Genomic DNA, 17,919 nt, shown 5'->3' with positions numbered 1-17,919 from the left:
TGCACAAGCCGAAGAGGGTGGCTGGCTATCGAGGCTGCTTAGGACAGCTCCTGGCAGCAGCCGCGTGCACGGGAGCATTCCCCTCAAACGTGGTCAGCTGTGTGGTCGTTCCGAGCCTGCAAGCAGGGGCGCTTTGGCTGGAGATAACAGCCTGTCTCGTGTAAGCTCTTTAGCCCCGGGAATTCCGCCTGTGTCGGCAGGGGGCTAATGCCTATAGTGACTAGAAAGCAACTACAGGTGGGTGGTTGGGCGTGGGTGCCTTTAGGTGGCAGGTGACCACAACCAGGCGGCACAGCAGGGTGATGCACGTCGAGCGTGAAGAAAAGAATATTGTGACTGCTGAGCTCCGAGAGCCAAAACACAGGCACTGCGCAGTCTTATCTGTGCTGCAGTTTTTAGTACAGCAAGGAGGTTTCCACAAACGACAGAGGGGAAATGTCACAAGCCAGCAGAAGCAAACGTGCCAGGCGTGAAGAGGAAATAATAAGAAAGAAAATAATTTTGCTACCATTTGTTACTCCTTGCCTGCGATCATCTCCTGTATTTAAAAGCAAGAAAGTGTCACCGCTGGATAGGGGAGGTAAGAAACAAGACCAAGTACTTTCTCCTGTTCAGAAAACTACTTAAGGTGGCGGAGAGGAGAGAAAATTTGTAAGGCGTCAAGAAGTTAAAGAGTGAAAGTAAATAGCTGAAGGGAAAATAATGCAGAAGTCCAGCAGGAAAAGAGCCAAGGTTGGTTGGATGTTGTCAAATCAGCTCCCTGTGAACGTTTCTGCCTCTCAAAAATCATCATAATTAATGACAGGTTTCAGAGTGGTAGCCCTGTTAGTCTGTATCAGCAAAAACGAGTCCCTGTGGCACCTTATTGTTTGGGCATAAGCTTTCATGGGCTAGAACCCACTTCATCAGATGCATGGAGTGGAAAATACAGTAGCAGGTATATTTTGAATTGTCTCATTAAACTGACCCCCCCCCCCAGGCAACTCCCATCTTTTCATGTACTATGTATAAATATTTGCTACTGTATTTTCCACTCCATGCATCTGATGAAGTGGGTTCTAGCCCATGAAAGCTTATGCCCAAATAAATTTGTTAGTCTCTAAGGTGCCACAAGGAGTCCTCATTTTTATCATCATTAATGTCATCCTTGTCATCAGTAAGTCAAGGACTAAAAAGATAGGAAGAGTGAACTACCTTCCTGAATCTAATGGTAGTCCCTCCAGATCAGGATTGAGACACTAGTGGGCAGCTGGGGAACAAAGAGGGGTGGTAGTACTCCTGCTGCTTGTGCTGTATCTGTTCCCTGAAGAGGACTTCAGTCTGCAGGACTGTCACTCCAGCACCTTAAAGATCTCAGTCCTGATATTCAAAATCCTCCTGTGATGGGCCCAACCTACCTGAGATCACATCTCCTTCTGGAACAATGATCTTCCTGACAGCTACATTCCACTGGAACAGGGAAACTGACAAAGGAGGCTTCTGAGTGCAGGAGACAGTGACTAACTGGGTAGCTGGGGAGGAGGGATAGTACAGGTGGCAAGGAGAAAATCTCAATGTCATGATACTTTGCCAGGATAATTAGACCTGTGAAGGAATTGGGATTTATGTTTTTGTGCGATCTTCCCATTTCAAACTTTGTTTCCATTTGGATTTAGACTGAAATTAAATCTTGAGATTTCCCACAAGTCAAAAATTTAGAATTTTAAGTCAACAGAAATATTTTGGTTTGATTTTGACTTACAGTTAAAAATTGTTTAATGTAAAACAAAATATATTTCAAAACAAAAAGTGAGTTTGAAAATGAAAAATCTAAATAGTGTTCTGAAAATGCTGAAAATAAATATTTTGTGACTATTGAAATTTCATTGATTTGATTTTTGAAACAAAATTGTATTGACAGTGCTGCAGAAAGTTTTGACTTTTGACAAAGTGGTGTTTGCTGACAGGGGGAAACAATGTTTGGTCTGAAAACTTTTGACCAGCTCTCAGGGATTCTCTTTTTTTATTATTATTTGTTTGTCTTTTGCTTTTGGTGGTGGGCACGCAACAGAATGAACCTGCGTAATTAAAGTGTAGTTGAAGTATATATGTTCATACCATTATCCAAAGCAAGAACCTACCTGATCATTTCCCCAAAATGAAAGCCAACTGTTTTGAACAGCAAAGATTTGGGGGGGGATGGGTTTGTTACTGCTTCACTCCATAGTTCTTGCTGGAACCACATCCGGAGATCTGACAAGCGTACTGGGAGCAGTTATCTTCACAATATTGACTACCTGTCCAGAAATGGGAAGTACTAGTTATCTCTCAAAGACCTGTACTTAGGTGACTTCCAGCCCAGCTTTGCAGTCTGAAGTAATTTGTTTAACCAGCCATATTCTTGAATGCTCTCTATACTGAGCCAACTTTTTGAGGTTCACCCTCAATATCTTCATTTTATTCATCTTCACTTTAGATTATTCACTTGATTCCTGATGAGTTACTAAATGCAGAGGTTACTCTTGCACTGGAGAAAGGAGAGAAATGGTCACTTTTGGACAGCCGTTTTGGTCACAAAGAAATGGCTGCATAAGCAAAAAGTTGGCCTCTTCATTCCATAATGTTACTGTTTTGGTTCTTCTGTTGGAGCTGGGTTGCCCCAGGGTAAGTAGGAGATGACTGACAAAAAAGCACCATACTAACCACTGAATGTGATTCATCTACATCTGCTAGAGATGGGCCTGAGCCAGAAAGTTCTGATCCAGATCCCAATTTCCCAATAATTCAAAGGTTCTGGTGTTCCAGTTTAATCTCAGCATTTCTAATAGAATGGAGACATATCAAATTTGCTATATGAAGAAGTATCATTTCTAATTTCTTGACTTGCTTTGGCTGAAACATAATTATTAATGTTCATTAACATTGTGGTTTTTTGACTTCTAATAATGGCTTGATTTTTTTGTTTTAAATCAGTAATGTCTCAGATTAATTAATCACACTTTCATAGCAAACATAATTGAAATTGCCCTTCAATGGAAAGAGTAATAAAAGTTACTGTCACTTTTAAAAGTTGAATTAGGAGTTGGCTGCTTTTTTTTTTAAGTACCAATCTCTTAAAATAGAAAAAGCTCCCCTAAGTGTTCATTGATTTTAAATGTAGTCCCAATCAATCGTGTATTTTACATAACTAGTCCAAGATTCAGTATTCTAAAAGTTACTGGGTCAAAGTTTGCTCTCACTTAAAGTTTAAACCTGAAATAATTCTATTGAAATTGATGGTGTTACCCCACTATCAATATGGAGTAATTGAAAGTAGAAATTGGCCCACTAAAGATATACATTTAAAGAAGGATGCACTGAGTATGTTCATGCTACCGGTGTTGCTGTTCTCCTTCCAGCAGGTAGCAAGACTTCAAGAGAATACCCTCTTATTTCAGCACAGTGGCGCTGGTGGAAGACAAAGTGTAGGTTTTCTAGAATGTTTTATAGTTTCATGTATCCTTTGGTGGACACTGGTTCTAATGGTTGCATGGCTGGCCTGAGCAAGATTGCATTACCCATATTCTTTAATTCAGGACTGCTTTCTAACCAGAGAGCCTGCTGGCCAAACAGTCAGTGAGAGTCCAAGACCATTGTGCCAAATAAAGTAAGGGGTATTTTTTTATTTTTTAAAATGATACCAGTGTAACTCAGACTGTTTAGTCTTAGGCTTTATCTACACTGGCACGTTCATCGTTAAAACGTTTGTCACTCAGGGGTGTGAAAAAACACCCCCTGAATGACAGAAGTTTTAAGGATGAAAAGTACCAGTGTGGACGGTGCTTCATTGGTGGGAGCTCTACTCCTGGCAATAAAGCTACCGCCCCTTGTTGGAGGTGGTTTTATTTTGTCGAGGGGAGAGCTCTCTCCTGGTGACAAAGAGCGGCTACACGACAGACCTTACAATGGTGCAGTGGCACAGCCGTGCCGTTGTAAGGTGTGCAGTGTAGACATAGCCTCATAGCTCAAAACTCTACATGCTACATGTATTGGTACACCGGTGTGCATACTAGGAGTTCCACTTTGCTTGTCTGAATCCTACAGATAAAACTGCACACATATCAGCAGTAAGGTATTGTTCAAACAAGGCCTCAATTTAGCTTTCTAGCCAACTATGTAAGTAAAATAAGAACATATATTTACATAGGGTCTGTCTAGCACTGTTAATTATATCTCACTGGATGTAAACAGTAGAAAAATCTGCTGTGTACCTATGTTAAATTTTTAAATGTTACATGAGAATGAATGTCTCCACCACACTGTAAGCTAGAACCCGCCCCTCTGCTGCATGGATGCGTTAAAGGGAGAAGAGGGAATAGGAAACTTCTAATCCTTGTATGCCTCACAAAAGTGAGCTCTCTCCCTCATGTTGTTGAGCATTGGATTGGCTCTTCTGCTGCTCTGTACGCTATGGCCCAGATCCATAAAAGTTGGACGTAGGCACCTAAGTCCTTTTAGGCACCACTGAGATCCGCAGAAGCCCTGCTCAACTGCCAGCTAAGCCTGGAGGCACCCTAGGTGCCTGAGTTACTGTCCGTGAACATGCACACAGCCTTATGAGATAGACACATATCTCACACCTAAGCCCAATGGGATCTTCAAACTAGGCATTGTCATGCCTGTTGTCTGCAGGGCTCAAGGTGGGCGATGTTCTCAGAGCACATCTAATTCCACACTCAATGGCCAGAGTGGAGAGGAGGAAGAGGTGGCTTCCCTTATAACCTTTAGCCCAGTGGCTAGGAGATATTCTGCCAGGCTGGGGGAAACCTGGATTCAATTCCCCCTTCTGCTTGATGTAGAGAAGAAATTTGGGTCTTTCACCTCTTAAGTGAGTGCCCTAACCACTGGACTATAGAGTCATTCTCTCTAGCCCACTGCGATTTTAATTATTTATACAGAGTTGAACAACTTCAACAGGAGAGATTGAGAGAGACCTACAACTGAACATCTCATAGTCCAGTGATAATGGCACTCTCTTAAGAGGTGAGAAACTCAAATTTAAATCCCTTCTCTACATCAGGCAGTGGCAGTCAAAAAAGCAAACAGAATGTTAGGAACCATTAGGAAACGGATAGATAATAAGACAGTAAATATCATAATGCGTCTATATAAATCCATGGTATTCCCACACTTTGAATACTGTGGGCAGTTCTGGTTACCCCATCTCAAAAAAGATATTTTAGAATTGGAAAAGTTACAGAGAAGGGCAACAAAAATGATGAAGTGTATGGAACAGCTTCCGTATGAGGAGAGATTACAAAGCCTGGGACTGTTCAGCTTGGAAAAGAGATGACTAAGGGCGGATATGATAGAGATCTATAAAATCATGACTGGTGTAGAGGTCAGAGGTCACTTTCAGTAAAGAAAGTGAATAAGAAAGTATTATTTACTCCTTTACGTAACACAAGAACCAGGAGTCACCCAATGAAATTAATAGGCAGCAGGTTTAAAACAGGCAAAAGGAAGTACTTCTGCACATAATGCACAGTCAACCTGTGGAACTCGTTGCCAGAGGATGTTGTGAAGGCCAAGACTATAACTTGGTTCAAAAAAGAACTAACCCTGGTCTACACTACAGGGTTAGGTCAAACTTAGCCGCGTTAGGTTGATTTTATAATGAATGCGGCTGCACAAGCAACCCCGTTCCGTCGAGCTAAAGGGCTCTTAAAATCGACTTCTGAACTCCTCCCCGGTGAGGGGAGTAGTGCTAAAATTGACCTTGCTGGGTCGAATTTGGGGTAGTGCAGCATAATCAATGTTATTGGCCTCCGGGAGCTGTGCCAGAGTGCTCCAATGTGAACGCTCTTGGCAGCACTTAAGTATCTAAGAATGGGATACACAGAAGTCAGCACACTGGTGGGGAGCCACCTAAACTAGCCAATAGTCAAGTCCTGGGGGAAGAATCTATCTCTGCTTGGGATTCTCAGTTGTGAACCCTGTCCAAGAGTTAGACACCTAAGTTGTTGGGTTTTTGTTTTGTTTTTTGCAAGAAATACCATGGAGGCAGCAGTGACCTACCTTATAACCTGTAGCCTGGTGGTTAGGGTACTGAGACTGGGGTTCAATTCCCTCCCAAGAAACTAAGAACAGCCATACTGGGTCAGACCAATGGTCCATCTAGCCCAGTATCCTGTCTTATGACAGTGGCCAATACTAGGTGCTTCAGAGGGAATGAACAGAACAGGGTAATCATTGAGTAGTCCATCCCCTCTCATTCACTCCCAGCTTCTGGCAGTCAGAGGCTGGGGTCAGGCTTCCTATGCTCTGACTGTCCTCGGCATCTTAAAAGAATTAGCCCTGGTCTACACTACAGGGTTAGGTCAAATTTAGCCACGTTAGGTCGTTGACACCCAGCTAGGGTAAAGCAAGATGAGGTGTAACCCCAATGCCACTGTTGGCCTTTAGAGGGTTCATAGAGGTGGCCCATCTCCTTTAGTCACCTAAATATCTTTGAAGATCATCAGCAGGCCAATACCCAATCTGGGAAGAGAACTCCACTCTTCTAAGTGCCAGGCAGATGCACTATCCACTACTAGATCATTCTGCCTCCGTTAGTGTAACATTGACTGTGAACTATTTTAACATGTAATAACAAATTCAATAATCCTCACTTAGCTCTTAGGCAGAGTTCCCATTAATATTGAAAGGAGTGTTTTGCCTTAGTCAGGCTTGCAGGATTTATCCTACTCTCTTTATTATTATTATTATTAAAGTTTTGTCAGTTAGCCCATATCTGTTCTTGAAATATACAAATCCCAGCACTTAAGAAAATGAGACACTGGTTCTGAGGAGTGGCATGAACAACTTGAAAGGTTTATAGTATGTCACCATGCAGATTCCTAAAAGGCAATAATGCCAGTTTTAAATCTGTTTGCAGCGTTGTATCCATGTAGGTCCCAGGATATGAGAGAGACAAGGTAGGTAAGGTAAGATCTTTTATTTGACCAACTTCTACCTTTACCTACCCTGTCTGTCTCTGTTTTAAATCTTGCATGTACATACCTTCTACCCCAAATAAAAGTTTGTGCAGAAAGTTGTAATGGGACAAAACCTAGATACCATGAAAAAAAGAAAAGGAGGACTTGTGGCACCTTAGAGACTAACCAATTTATTTGAGCATGAGCTTTCGTGAGGTACAGCTCACTTCATCGGATGCATTCAGTGGAAAATACTATGGTGACTAGCACTTGAGATACGTTAGATCTAATGATATTCTACCGTAAAATGTATTAGAAGTGCTTGTGCTATCACAACCCTGTGAGGGCTTCCTGTGCTCAGTGTTCCTTTTGCAAAATGTTTTTGGCAGATGAGTATAGACGCTAAAGCTTTTTTCCCCCAGGAACTGTCCAGGTTTCAATGCTCCATCAACTGTCTGTCCAGCTTAGCTCCCACCCCTCCATTTTCATATTGACTGGATATGGCAAAAATACACTCGTGGATATTCATTTTCCTCTGTATAAACTAATAATTACCAATATATATCCCTTCATAAAAAATTAACAGTGCAATTCACCTTCAATCTAAAACTAGAAGCTTATTTAAATGTATGCTAGTGATGCTAATAATAAAAAAACAAAAGCATTAACTCATTTTCAAATAAAATCTTCTAATTGTGAATGTGTCACACTGACAGCCCTGAAAATAACTCTTCATAGCAAGCAGCAGGGAAAAACATCTCCATGTTGCCCTGTCAGTAGAACATACTCCTGACTTGGAACGACCATTTCTAGGGATGAGAAGGAAGTTCATAATTCAGGCTTCAAACCTGTATAGATTCATTAGCGCATACCCTTGTAACTAAGCAGAGACCTATTGAAATCAATAAGAAAAGGAGTACTTGTGGCACCTTAGAGACTAACCAATTTATCTGAGCATAAGCTTTCGTGAGCTATAGCTCACTTAATCGGATGCATCCAATGAAGTGAGCTGTAGCTCACGAAAGCTTATGCTCAGATAAATTGGTTAGTCTCTAAGGTGCCACAAGTACTCCTTTTCTTTTTGCAAATACAGGCTAACACAGCTGTTACTCTGAAATTGAAATCAATGTGGCTCCAAACAGTGTGTGCCAGCAGAGACAGTTTTAGGGTTGGGGGGGGCCCCCTCCAACTACCATTGCCTTTAATGGCAGTTGCATCAGACTTTTAATCCACATCCAGTCCCAGACCTTTTGCCTATGATTGCAAGCAATAGGAGCCAATTGTAATTAGACACCTATCCACTAGGAACTGGACTTGTATCACTGATTGATTTGACATGGGCCATCAGAAAGCTTCGGATGATTATGACTTCATATGATTTTTTTTAAAGCTTCTTAGTTTCAAGCCTCCAAACAAATCTTGCTCAATATAGTTTAAAACACATGTCAAAGATCACTGAATGAGGAGGGCTCCTGTGGAAAAAGTAGTATGTGATCACGTAATTAAAGACTGTCATCATGCATATGCACAAGGGGGTTGAATTAAACTTGCACAAGCTACCTTCATTCTAATATTTTCTAATTTTTGAGCACTTGACTTTGTAACCTTATTTCTCTTTTAAGGCAACTTATATATATACAAACTCCCTCCCCTCCCAAAATTAGTATAGTCTTGAGAGTTCTAATAACATTTCATGCTAGAGATTCATTCATAGAACTATCGTAATAGAATAGCTTTCCCTGTTTGTTTTCTGATAGTGCTCATAATGTTCTCCTTGTCTGAATTCCTGGCCAGGGTTCCAGGGGTTGTTTTTACAGTTCCACCCCAATCATGCTAGATACCTGGATCTCTGAGGTGCAACCAATGAGAGGGCAACAATCAGGTTCCTTAGGGAATTAATAGTTAATTCACATAAGTCTGATGAAAATAATTGAACAAATAACTCCCCCCCCCCACCTTCAGCCCTTTTGTATGAAGTAATCTATCCTATGCTGCTTTTTTCAAACTACAGCTGCTGTGATGTATATATGTATAGCTAGACCATAGCTATGTGTGTATAACATAAAAATGAAGTAAATGAATGCTAGAAGCAGTGCAGTTTTATGAGTACTTGGTTTAAGAGTGGCTTGCGGCTTTTCATATGTAAACTTGGTGTTTTAGCACCCTCTGTTGGAAGAAGATGGTACTGTATATATTTTAATTTTAGATACTGCAACAAATGCATGACAAGTGATGGAGCAATATCTAGGAAAAGTCCGTGGCTCAGATTGCAGATAGCTGAACTATTTGATACTAGGTATATTAAAACAAAAGACATTTTTTCTTCTACTTTTGTCTTTTTACTGTAGGTTTTTTTTACCTTGTTGGTCTAAGCCAGCCAAGAACTTGCTTGTTTCCAAAAAATGAAGCTGATCTCATATAAAAAATTGTATTTTCTACTCTTTAGGTTTGCATACTCTTTTGTGATGTGTTGAACATTCTCAACCAACCTTGACTTGGGTGGATGTCTTACACATCTTAGTGACATAAATCTGGGTGCAAAATGGAACCCTCAGGTTTCAAAAAGCTGGTTGTGGGTTGAAGGTGGATTTTTTTTTTTTACCTGGGTAACTCATCAACACTTCACTTTCATCAGAGCCAGAGTAACTGAGTTCTTCACAGATAAGTTAATGTCATCATCTCTTTGCAGTGGTGGTATTACAGTAAACCTTTGTTATCCAGCATGTTGGGGGAATAGAGGGTGCCGCTGAGTCAAAAATTCCAGTTAACTAAGAGGGAGGGAGTTTGGGTGTCAGAGGAGGCTTGGGGCAGGGGGTTGGGGTGCAGGAGGGGTTTTGGGGTGCTGGATCTGGGCGGCGCTCACATCAGGCAGATCCTCAGAAGCAGTGACATGTCTCTGCTGCTCCTAGGCGGAGGTACAGCCAGGTGGCTCTTCATGCTTGCTCCGCCCACAGGCTCCGCCCCCACAGCTCCCATTGGCCATGGTTCCTGGCCAATGGGAGTTGCGGAGCCAGTGCTCCGGGTGGGGCAGGGCAGGGTAGGGGCAGCCCTTGGAGCCCCAGTGGCCGTTCCTCAACCTACGAGCAGCAAGGACATGTCACCACTTCCGGGGAGCCATACGGAGCCAGGTAGGGAGCCTGCCAGCCCCATACCAACTGGACTTTTAATGGATATCAGAAATGCCAGTTTCTAGAGCTTTCTGGTTTGTAAAGTGCCAGATAACACAGCTTTTACTGTATTAATTATTATAGTAGCACACAGAGGCCCCAGTTAGGATCAGGGTCTTTTTGCGTTAGGCTCTGTACAAAACATACAGTGAAGGACAGTTCCAAAGAGCATACAGGCTAAAAGATAAGTGTAGCACACAATGAAAGGGGAATGGAATGGAAGCATGGGAGGGAAAGCATCTAAGTCTATTTCTTAGGTAAAAGGTGATATATTAGTATCAATCAAAGAGAGGGGAAGGAAACAAAAGAACAGACAAAAGGAAATATAAGTACTGCCATACTGAATTAGACCAATGGCCCATCTCCCGGTATCCCGTCACTGACAGAGGCCAGTACCAAGATGTGTGTGCACAGAACAGGGAAGTTGGCGTGATCCACCCCATTTTCCCTTCCTGGGTTCTGCAGCTAGATGTTTAGGGTTGCTCAGAGCATGGGACTGCATCCCTGATCTTCTTGGCAAATAGCCATTGATGGACCTGTTCTCCATAAATGTATCTAGTTCTTTTTTGAAACTGATACTTTTGGCCATCACAACATCCCATGGCAGTAAGTTCCACAGTTAATTATGTGTTGAGTGGAAAAAGTACTTCCTCTTATTTTGTATTAATCCTGCTGCCTATTAATTTCATTGGGTGACCCCTGGTTTGTGAATTGTGGGAAAGGGTAAAGAACACTTCTCTATTCCCTTTTTCCATACCATTCGTGATTTTATAGACCTCTATCATAATAACCCCTTAGCTGTCTCTTTTCTACTAAGATGAACAGTCCTTAGCCTCTCCTTGTATGTAAGCCATTCCATCCCCTTGATCATCTTTATGCACCTTCCATGAACCTTTTCCAGTTCCACTATATCCTCTCTGAGATGGGGCGACCAGAACTATTCATAATATTCAAGGTGTGGGCTCACCATGGATTTTATATAGTGGCATTATGACATTTTCTGTCTTATCTTTCTATCCCTTTCCTAATGATTAGCCTTTTTGACTGCTGCTGCACACTGAACTGAAGTTCAGAGAGTTATCCACTGGGACTGCAAGATCTTTCTTGAGAGGTAACAGCTAAATTAGAACCCTACATATAGTTGGGGTTATGTTTTCCAATCTACACTACTTTGCACTTATCAATGTTGAATTTCATTTGCTATTTTGTTGCCCAGTTATGTCAGATCTCACTAGAACTCTTCACATAATTTTGTATCATCTGCAAACTTTGCCTCTTCACTATTCACTCCCTTTCCCAGATCATTATGAATATGCTGAACAGCACTTGTCCCAGTATAGATACTTGTGGGGGACCCCACTGTTTACCATTCTCTACCGTGAAAACTGATATTTTATTCCTACCTTTTGTTTCCTATCTTTTAACCAGTTGCTGATCCAAGAGTGGACCTTCCCTCAGGGGGCCTTCTCTTATTAGGGGGCTTACAAAGGCAGCAAAGCAGCCAGGCTGCAACACAGGAACAGTGGCACAGGCGTAGGGGCTGTTTCCTTTGTGTTTATTTTCATGTTTACTGTATTTATTGATGATGTTGATGCTGTTGTGCTTATGGAACATTTAAAGGACTTGGAACCTAGCAGAAGGGACTGGCTCTGACTGACTCTGTGGAACTTTTGCGACACAGCGCCTTTATAAGGGCTGCACGCCAGTCAGCAGTTGCTGTCCGTTAGAGAGGCAGCTGGTAACAGTCTATCTGCACGGGTTTCCTTCACCACAGATCATCGTCATCACCGATCCTCACCATTGATCTGAGTCCTCTTATGCCTGAGACTTACCTGTCGTGTGTGACCCAGGGAACCTACCGTTTGTTGCTGTGCTCCTGATCTGCTGAAGGTCCTGTGCTCCTCCTGTCCCGGGCAACCACTGGAAGCAGTGGTAGGTCCAGGATCCACCTAGCCCAGCTGCAGATGACTGCTTACGTCCAAAAGCTGCTGTGTGCATGCATCATTATCCAGTGGGTCCATTGGGGACCTGCAAGTACAAACTTTTGGCTATTGTCTAGGGTTGTTTGGAGACCAGGCTTCAGGCCCACTGTTGGGGCAAACCACTGAGTTATTTTCCCTTTCCCCCTTGCATTCCCTGTTATTGTTAAATTCCCTAAATAAACCCTGTTTGTTTTGAAAGATATTTCCTTGTTAAGTCTTCTGTTTACATACTTACCTGGTGGGCTGAGGGAGGTTAACTGGCTACCAGCATCTATTGTCTGGGGAATAAAGAACCTGACCCTGTTACAAAACATCTGGGTAACACAGGTGCCAGCAAACAGAGCTGAACACAGGGGAGTTTGAGGGGGAGTTTTGTTGGAGGACGGCATGTGTAGTGTTCTGTTTTTGTTTTGGTAGGGGTTTTGTTTGTTTTGGGGGGGGTTGTTTTTTGTTTCCTTGACAGGAGCTTAGGCAGGAAAGCTCTGACTGTACAGGGGCAGCAGTGGTAGTGACCCAAGCAATGGAAGAGTCAATGAAGATGACTGGATGTGGAAGCTGCAGGATGAACACTATCCTGGAGTGGGCACCTGAAAAGAGCTTCATTTGTATGAAGTGCCACCTGATAGATCTGATGGAAGAGAAGATCTGAGGTTTGGTGATGCAGGTGGAAATTATGGTTGGGTTTCAAAGGGGATTCAAGCAGATGATCGAGGGAAGATAACAGAAGGCTAAAGGGAAAACTCAAGAGTCGCAGATACAAGCTATACTGCAGAACTGTGAGGGTAGACTGATGGGTGAAGAAAGTGGCCAGTGGAAGCATGTCACTACAAGAACCAGGCTGAGGAAAAGACTGGTTAGTGAAAGAGAAATAGAGCTCAGGAACAGGTTTGCTGAATTGGAAAATGAAGAATGGGCACAGCAGGCTGTAACAGAAGGGGGGGGGGAGGCAAGGAAGAAGGGAAGAGCGGCTAGTCCTACAAGAAGAAAGCCAGACTTCAGAGCCTCAGGAGGATAAAGAATGACTCTTGGAACATTGCAAAGGAAAACAAAAGACAAAAGGACTTGCAGTCAGAAAGAACAATTGGAAGGCCAGAGAATCACACCAACACCAGGAAGAATCAGGTCTATGTGACTCCCTACTAAGAAGAACAGACAGGCTTGTCACCAGAGCTGTTCTTCAGAACAGAAGGGTGAATCATGCTGGGAGCTAAAATATGGGATGTGGACCTGAGGCTGAAGAGGATCCTAATGGAAGTAGGAAATAATCCACTGATCGTTGTTCACATGGGAATAAATGATACTGCTAGATTCTCACTGGAACACATCAAGGGAGACTATGCCAGGCTGGAGAAGACAGGTGACCTTCAGTGGCAAGGCAAGATTATGATTAATTGATGGCTCAGGCAATGGTGCTATAAGGAGGGCTTTGGGATGTTCGATCACTGGAAGGCATTCATTGACTGAGTACTGTTCTCGTAGGATGGACTCCCCCTGAGTAGGGAGGGAAATATACTTCTAGCATTGAGGTTGGCACAACTGATTAATAGAGCTTAAACTTGAAACTCAGGGGAGACAGCTGGGAGATGCTAATGCATTCTCCATTCCTGATTCTAATAGTGACCTAGAGGAAAATCAAGAAAGGAACAGCAGCGGGTAGGAGAATGGACATTTAGAGGAAAGATAATGCCAATACCAATTACAGTCAAAGTCAGGCGATACTGACAGTAGAATGACTGTCCCCAATCGGGTGAGGAATCTGGGCGAAGCCAAGCAGAAACAATTAAGATGTTTGTTAGCCAAGCTCTGTGCATTGGTGTACAAACTGGAGGAACTAGAGCTGCTGGTGCAGGAAGTGAAATCAGGTATTATAGGGATAACAGAAACATGGTGGAATAGCAATCATGACTGCAGTACAGGTATTGAAGGGCATGTGCCATTCAGGAAAGACCAAAATAAAGGTAAAGATGGTGAAGTAGCATTGTATATTAATGATGAGATAAACTGTGAAGAAATTAGAAGTGGTGGAAAGGATAAAAAAGTCTGTTTGGGTCAAAATCACTTTGGGGGAAAAAAGTCTCCCCTGTGATAATGCTTGGGGTATGCAGAATCCAATTTGGATATGAAAAGAGACCCCTTTAATGTTTGAATGAAATAAATACTACTGGCACTTGTGTGATTATGAGAGATGTTAATTTCTGAGATATAGAATGGAGGATAAGTGCTACTAATAATAATAGGGCCCAGGTTTTCACTGACTGTCCAGTTGGCGCTACCGCGCAGTGGGGCTGACAGGCTCCCTGCTAGCCTCTACACCGTGCGGCTCCCAGGAAGCAGCTGGCATGTACCCCCTCCACCTGGCTGCGCCTCTGCGTAGGAGCCAGAGGGGGGGATATGCCGCTGCTTCCAGGAGCTGCTTGAAGTAAGTGTTGCCCGGAGCCTGCACCCCTCACCCTCTCCCAGGCCCCAGCCCCGTGCCCCAGCCCTGATTCCCCTCCCACCCTCCAAACCCATGGATCCCAGCCCAGAGCACCCTCCTGCACCCTGAATCCCTCATCCCCAGCCCCATCCCAGAGTCTGCGCCCTCAGTCGGAGCCCACCCACCCACCCACACTCCTCATCCCAATCCCCTGCCTCAGCTCAAAGCCCCCTCCCGCACTCCGAACCCCTTAGCCCCAGCCCAGAGCCCCCCCAACACCTCAAACCCCTCATCCCCAGGTCCACCCCAGAGTCTGCACCCGCAGCCAGAGCCCTCACACCCCACCCCACTCACCAACCCCCTGCCCCAGCCCAGAGCCCCCTCCTGCACTCCAAGTCCCTCATCCCCAGCCCCACATCAGAGCCCGCAACTCCAGCTGGAGACCTCACACACACACACACACACTCCAACCCCCTGCCCTAGCCCAGAGCTCCTTCCCGCAGCCCAGCCCCCTGAACCAGCCCAGTGAAAATGAGCGTGAGGGTGGGGAGAGTGAGCGATGGAGGTCTGGGGGGAATGGAGTGAGTGGGGCAGGGCCTTGGAGAAGGGATGGAGCAGGGGCGGGGCAAGAGTGTTTGGTTTTGTGCAAGTACAAAGTTGACAACCCTATGGGGGGGTCTTGATTCCCTGCCCCCCCCCCATTCCGGCGCCTCTGATTTGAAGTATTTAAATCATCATTTGAGGCTTTCAGTAACTCAACCAGAGGCGATGGGTGGGTGAGGTTCTGCAGCCTCTGATGTGCAGGAGGTCAGATTAGAATGATGATCATAATGTCCCTTCTGGCCTTAAAATTTGAGTCTATGAATACCATAACTACTTAGTTTCCTTAAAAGTCTGGTGAGAGACTTTGCAATCTAATAGACTGCTGTAGGGGAAGCCTTTTCCCCTGATAGGCTACATTTTCTTTTCAGTTCAGTTCTTGTAGCATGTTACTCTCATGTTGCTCGCATTGTAGCCTGTCAGAGATGTTAACTACCAAAAGGCTTAGAACATCTGTGTTTCAGAGCTGTAGATTGTTGGCAGCCATTCCTGCTGCAATGGCTCATAAGCCAAGCTAGTCTTTCCAGACTTTCTTTTAAGAGCAATTACCTTTGCAGTTGCTTTGCATTCCAGTTTGATTTCTGTGCACTTTATATTCTCTCCTCTAGGATGGAGGGTGCTTTAAGGAAATGCAGTTCATTTTTCACGTTGAACAGATGTTAATTACAAACTTGTTCATCTGTGTGGTGCAACCTGAGGCATGCTATGAACTGCTTTGGTCTTTCATTTTATTTCCTGGAACTGCATTCTTGCTGCCACAGTTACTGAGTATCTATATATCACTCCAAAATGTAGAACATTGTTCCAAACAAATTGGGCCTCAAAAAACACCTTCACAGGAGGGTGTATGGATTAATTAAACTAATGTTAGTACAGCACTTTGAGATATAAATTGTAGCTGTTATTGCCTTTTTTGAGCATTGGGGAAGAAGAGATGCTTAAGGAAGAATCATGAATGAAGTGTGAGGAGTGGCTAGGTGGGTGAGAATTGGGAACTTGAGGATTAGGAGTTAGCACGGGGGGAGGGGGAGTACAAAATCATTGGTGGAGAAAGCTGAGAAAATGTGCATTAAGGCACATGTTGGCAAGGCAAAATGGGAGGGGTGAGATGCACTAAAATACCAGATTGGGAAGGTAGGCGGGGGTGGAGTTATGTAGGACTTGAAAAGGAAGGACAAGAAGTTCAAACTTGATGTTGTGAAGTCAGAGCCAACCTTGGAGGATGGACGGGAAAGTGGTTATATGGATGGTGGAGTGGCCAGAGAGAAGAAGGTTGAGAGCTAATAATCAGGACATGAAGAAGCTTTAGCTGTTGTGAAAGAGGAAAGAATGATTTTCACCCTGAGATTGTAAAGATGGCATCTTCCTGGATAATACTTCTATCATAGTGTATTTCAGACATACAAATGTTCAGTCATTTAATGATACTTTAAGTATATACATTCATAGATTTCACAGTGATCTATAAAAGAGGGTCTTGGCATATTCTATAGTTGGAGAAAATGAGGCAAAGATGACTTGCCCAAGGTCACGCAGCAGGTCAGAGGCAAGAGCCAGTACTATAACCCAGGTCTCCTAACTCCTAGGTCAGTGCTTCAGTTACTGGAACACATCGCCTCCTCCCTTACCCTTGTTTATAACTACAGTTTTCCTCTAAAATTTCTCTGCAGGGAAAGAGCTGCCTCACTATACTAGCAATAGTGAAAGGAGCCAAAAACTCTGGTCCTATGGAATTTGAATTCACCTGGCACAGAAATAAAAGTGCTGCAACAGCTGAACCAAATTGACTTTGCTGTCACATTATAGAGAAGATATGGGAGGCCGGAGGGAGAGAGGCAAGTGGAAGAACATTAATCAGAGATCAGATAACCTCTGTCCTTAACTAACCCTGGTATAAATTACTGCGGCAGCAAAACAGTAATGAGGCAACTGAAGGAAGCGACCCAGTGATGGGGTGTGGGAGCTGGGACAGGGAGGGATGTAATCACAGAGGGGGAGGGATGCAGTGAGGGGGATGGGTATGCAGCCCCATTCCCAGCACTCGGAGATGGGGATACACATACGTCCGACTCCTGGGTGCCAGCGAGGGGACGACAGACCGCGGTTCACAGCAGGGCACATGCTGCTGCTCGAGCGCAGCCACACGAGAAGCATGAGGAGAAGAGGGCCGGGAAGCAGCGGGAAAGGCACACGTCATGCGACCCCTCAAGAGCCACCTGTTGAGCACTTGTGAGTGGCGCTAATTCCTCCCCTGCCCTGACCCAGCCAATGGGAGCTGCACCTGTGGTCGGGGGAGCATGAGGACCCCCCTGGCAACCCCTAAGTCTAGGAGCTGGACATGCTGGCTGCTTCCTGATCTGGGAGCCGCACAGGCCACGGCATAGCGCTAGCAGGGAGCCTGCCTGCCAGCCCCGCTGTGGCGTTGCAAACCGAACATTCAATGGCTCAGTCAGTAGTGCTGACTGGAGCTGTAAGGATTCCTTTTTGAGCGGGTATTCTGGTCCAAAACAGGACACCTGGTCACCCTAAGCGGGGGTGCATTGCAGTGTGAGTGTGAATGAGGGAAGGGGTGCATTGCACTGTGACTGGGGGGGTGCATTGCACTGTGAATGTGAATGAGGGGAAGGGTGCACTGCAGAGTGAGGGGTGGAGGTGCATTGCACTGTGACTGGGGGGGTGCATTGCAGTGTGAAGGAGGGGAGGGGTGCATTGCAGGGTGGAGGTGCATTGCAGTATGATGGGGGGGTGCATTGCAGTGTGAATATGAATGAGGGCAAGGGTGCATTGCAGGGTGAGGGGTGGAGGAGCATTGCAGTGTG

General features: G+C 44.4%; 1 long non-coding RNA gene across 2 annotated transcripts; it reads left to right on the top strand.

Annotated features, from left to right (window-relative positions):
* Positions 1-363: 363 nt before the first annotated feature.
* LOC125632134 (uncharacterized) lies at positions 364-12,286 on the top strand. 2 transcript variants are annotated; one of them, XR_012667032.1, is made up of 4 exons: positions 364-580; positions 2,456-2,643; positions 11,138-11,213; positions 11,531-12,286. It is a non-coding gene; the product is annotated as an uncharacterized LOC125632134 (long non-coding RNA). The 2 variants fall into 2 exon arrangements; XR_012667031.1 differs by having other exon boundaries at positions 11,138-12,286.
* The last annotated feature ends 5,633 nt before the right edge of the window (positions 12,287-17,919 follow it).

Source organism: Caretta caretta, chromosome 2, assembly GCF_965140235.1.
Source record: "Caretta caretta isolate rCarCar2 chromosome 2, rCarCar1.hap1, whole genome shotgun sequence".
In the NCBI taxonomy this organism is placed as follows: Eukaryota; Metazoa; Chordata; order Testudines; family Cheloniidae; genus Caretta; species Caretta caretta.
This window is presented reverse-complemented; position numbering and strand designations above follow the sequence as displayed.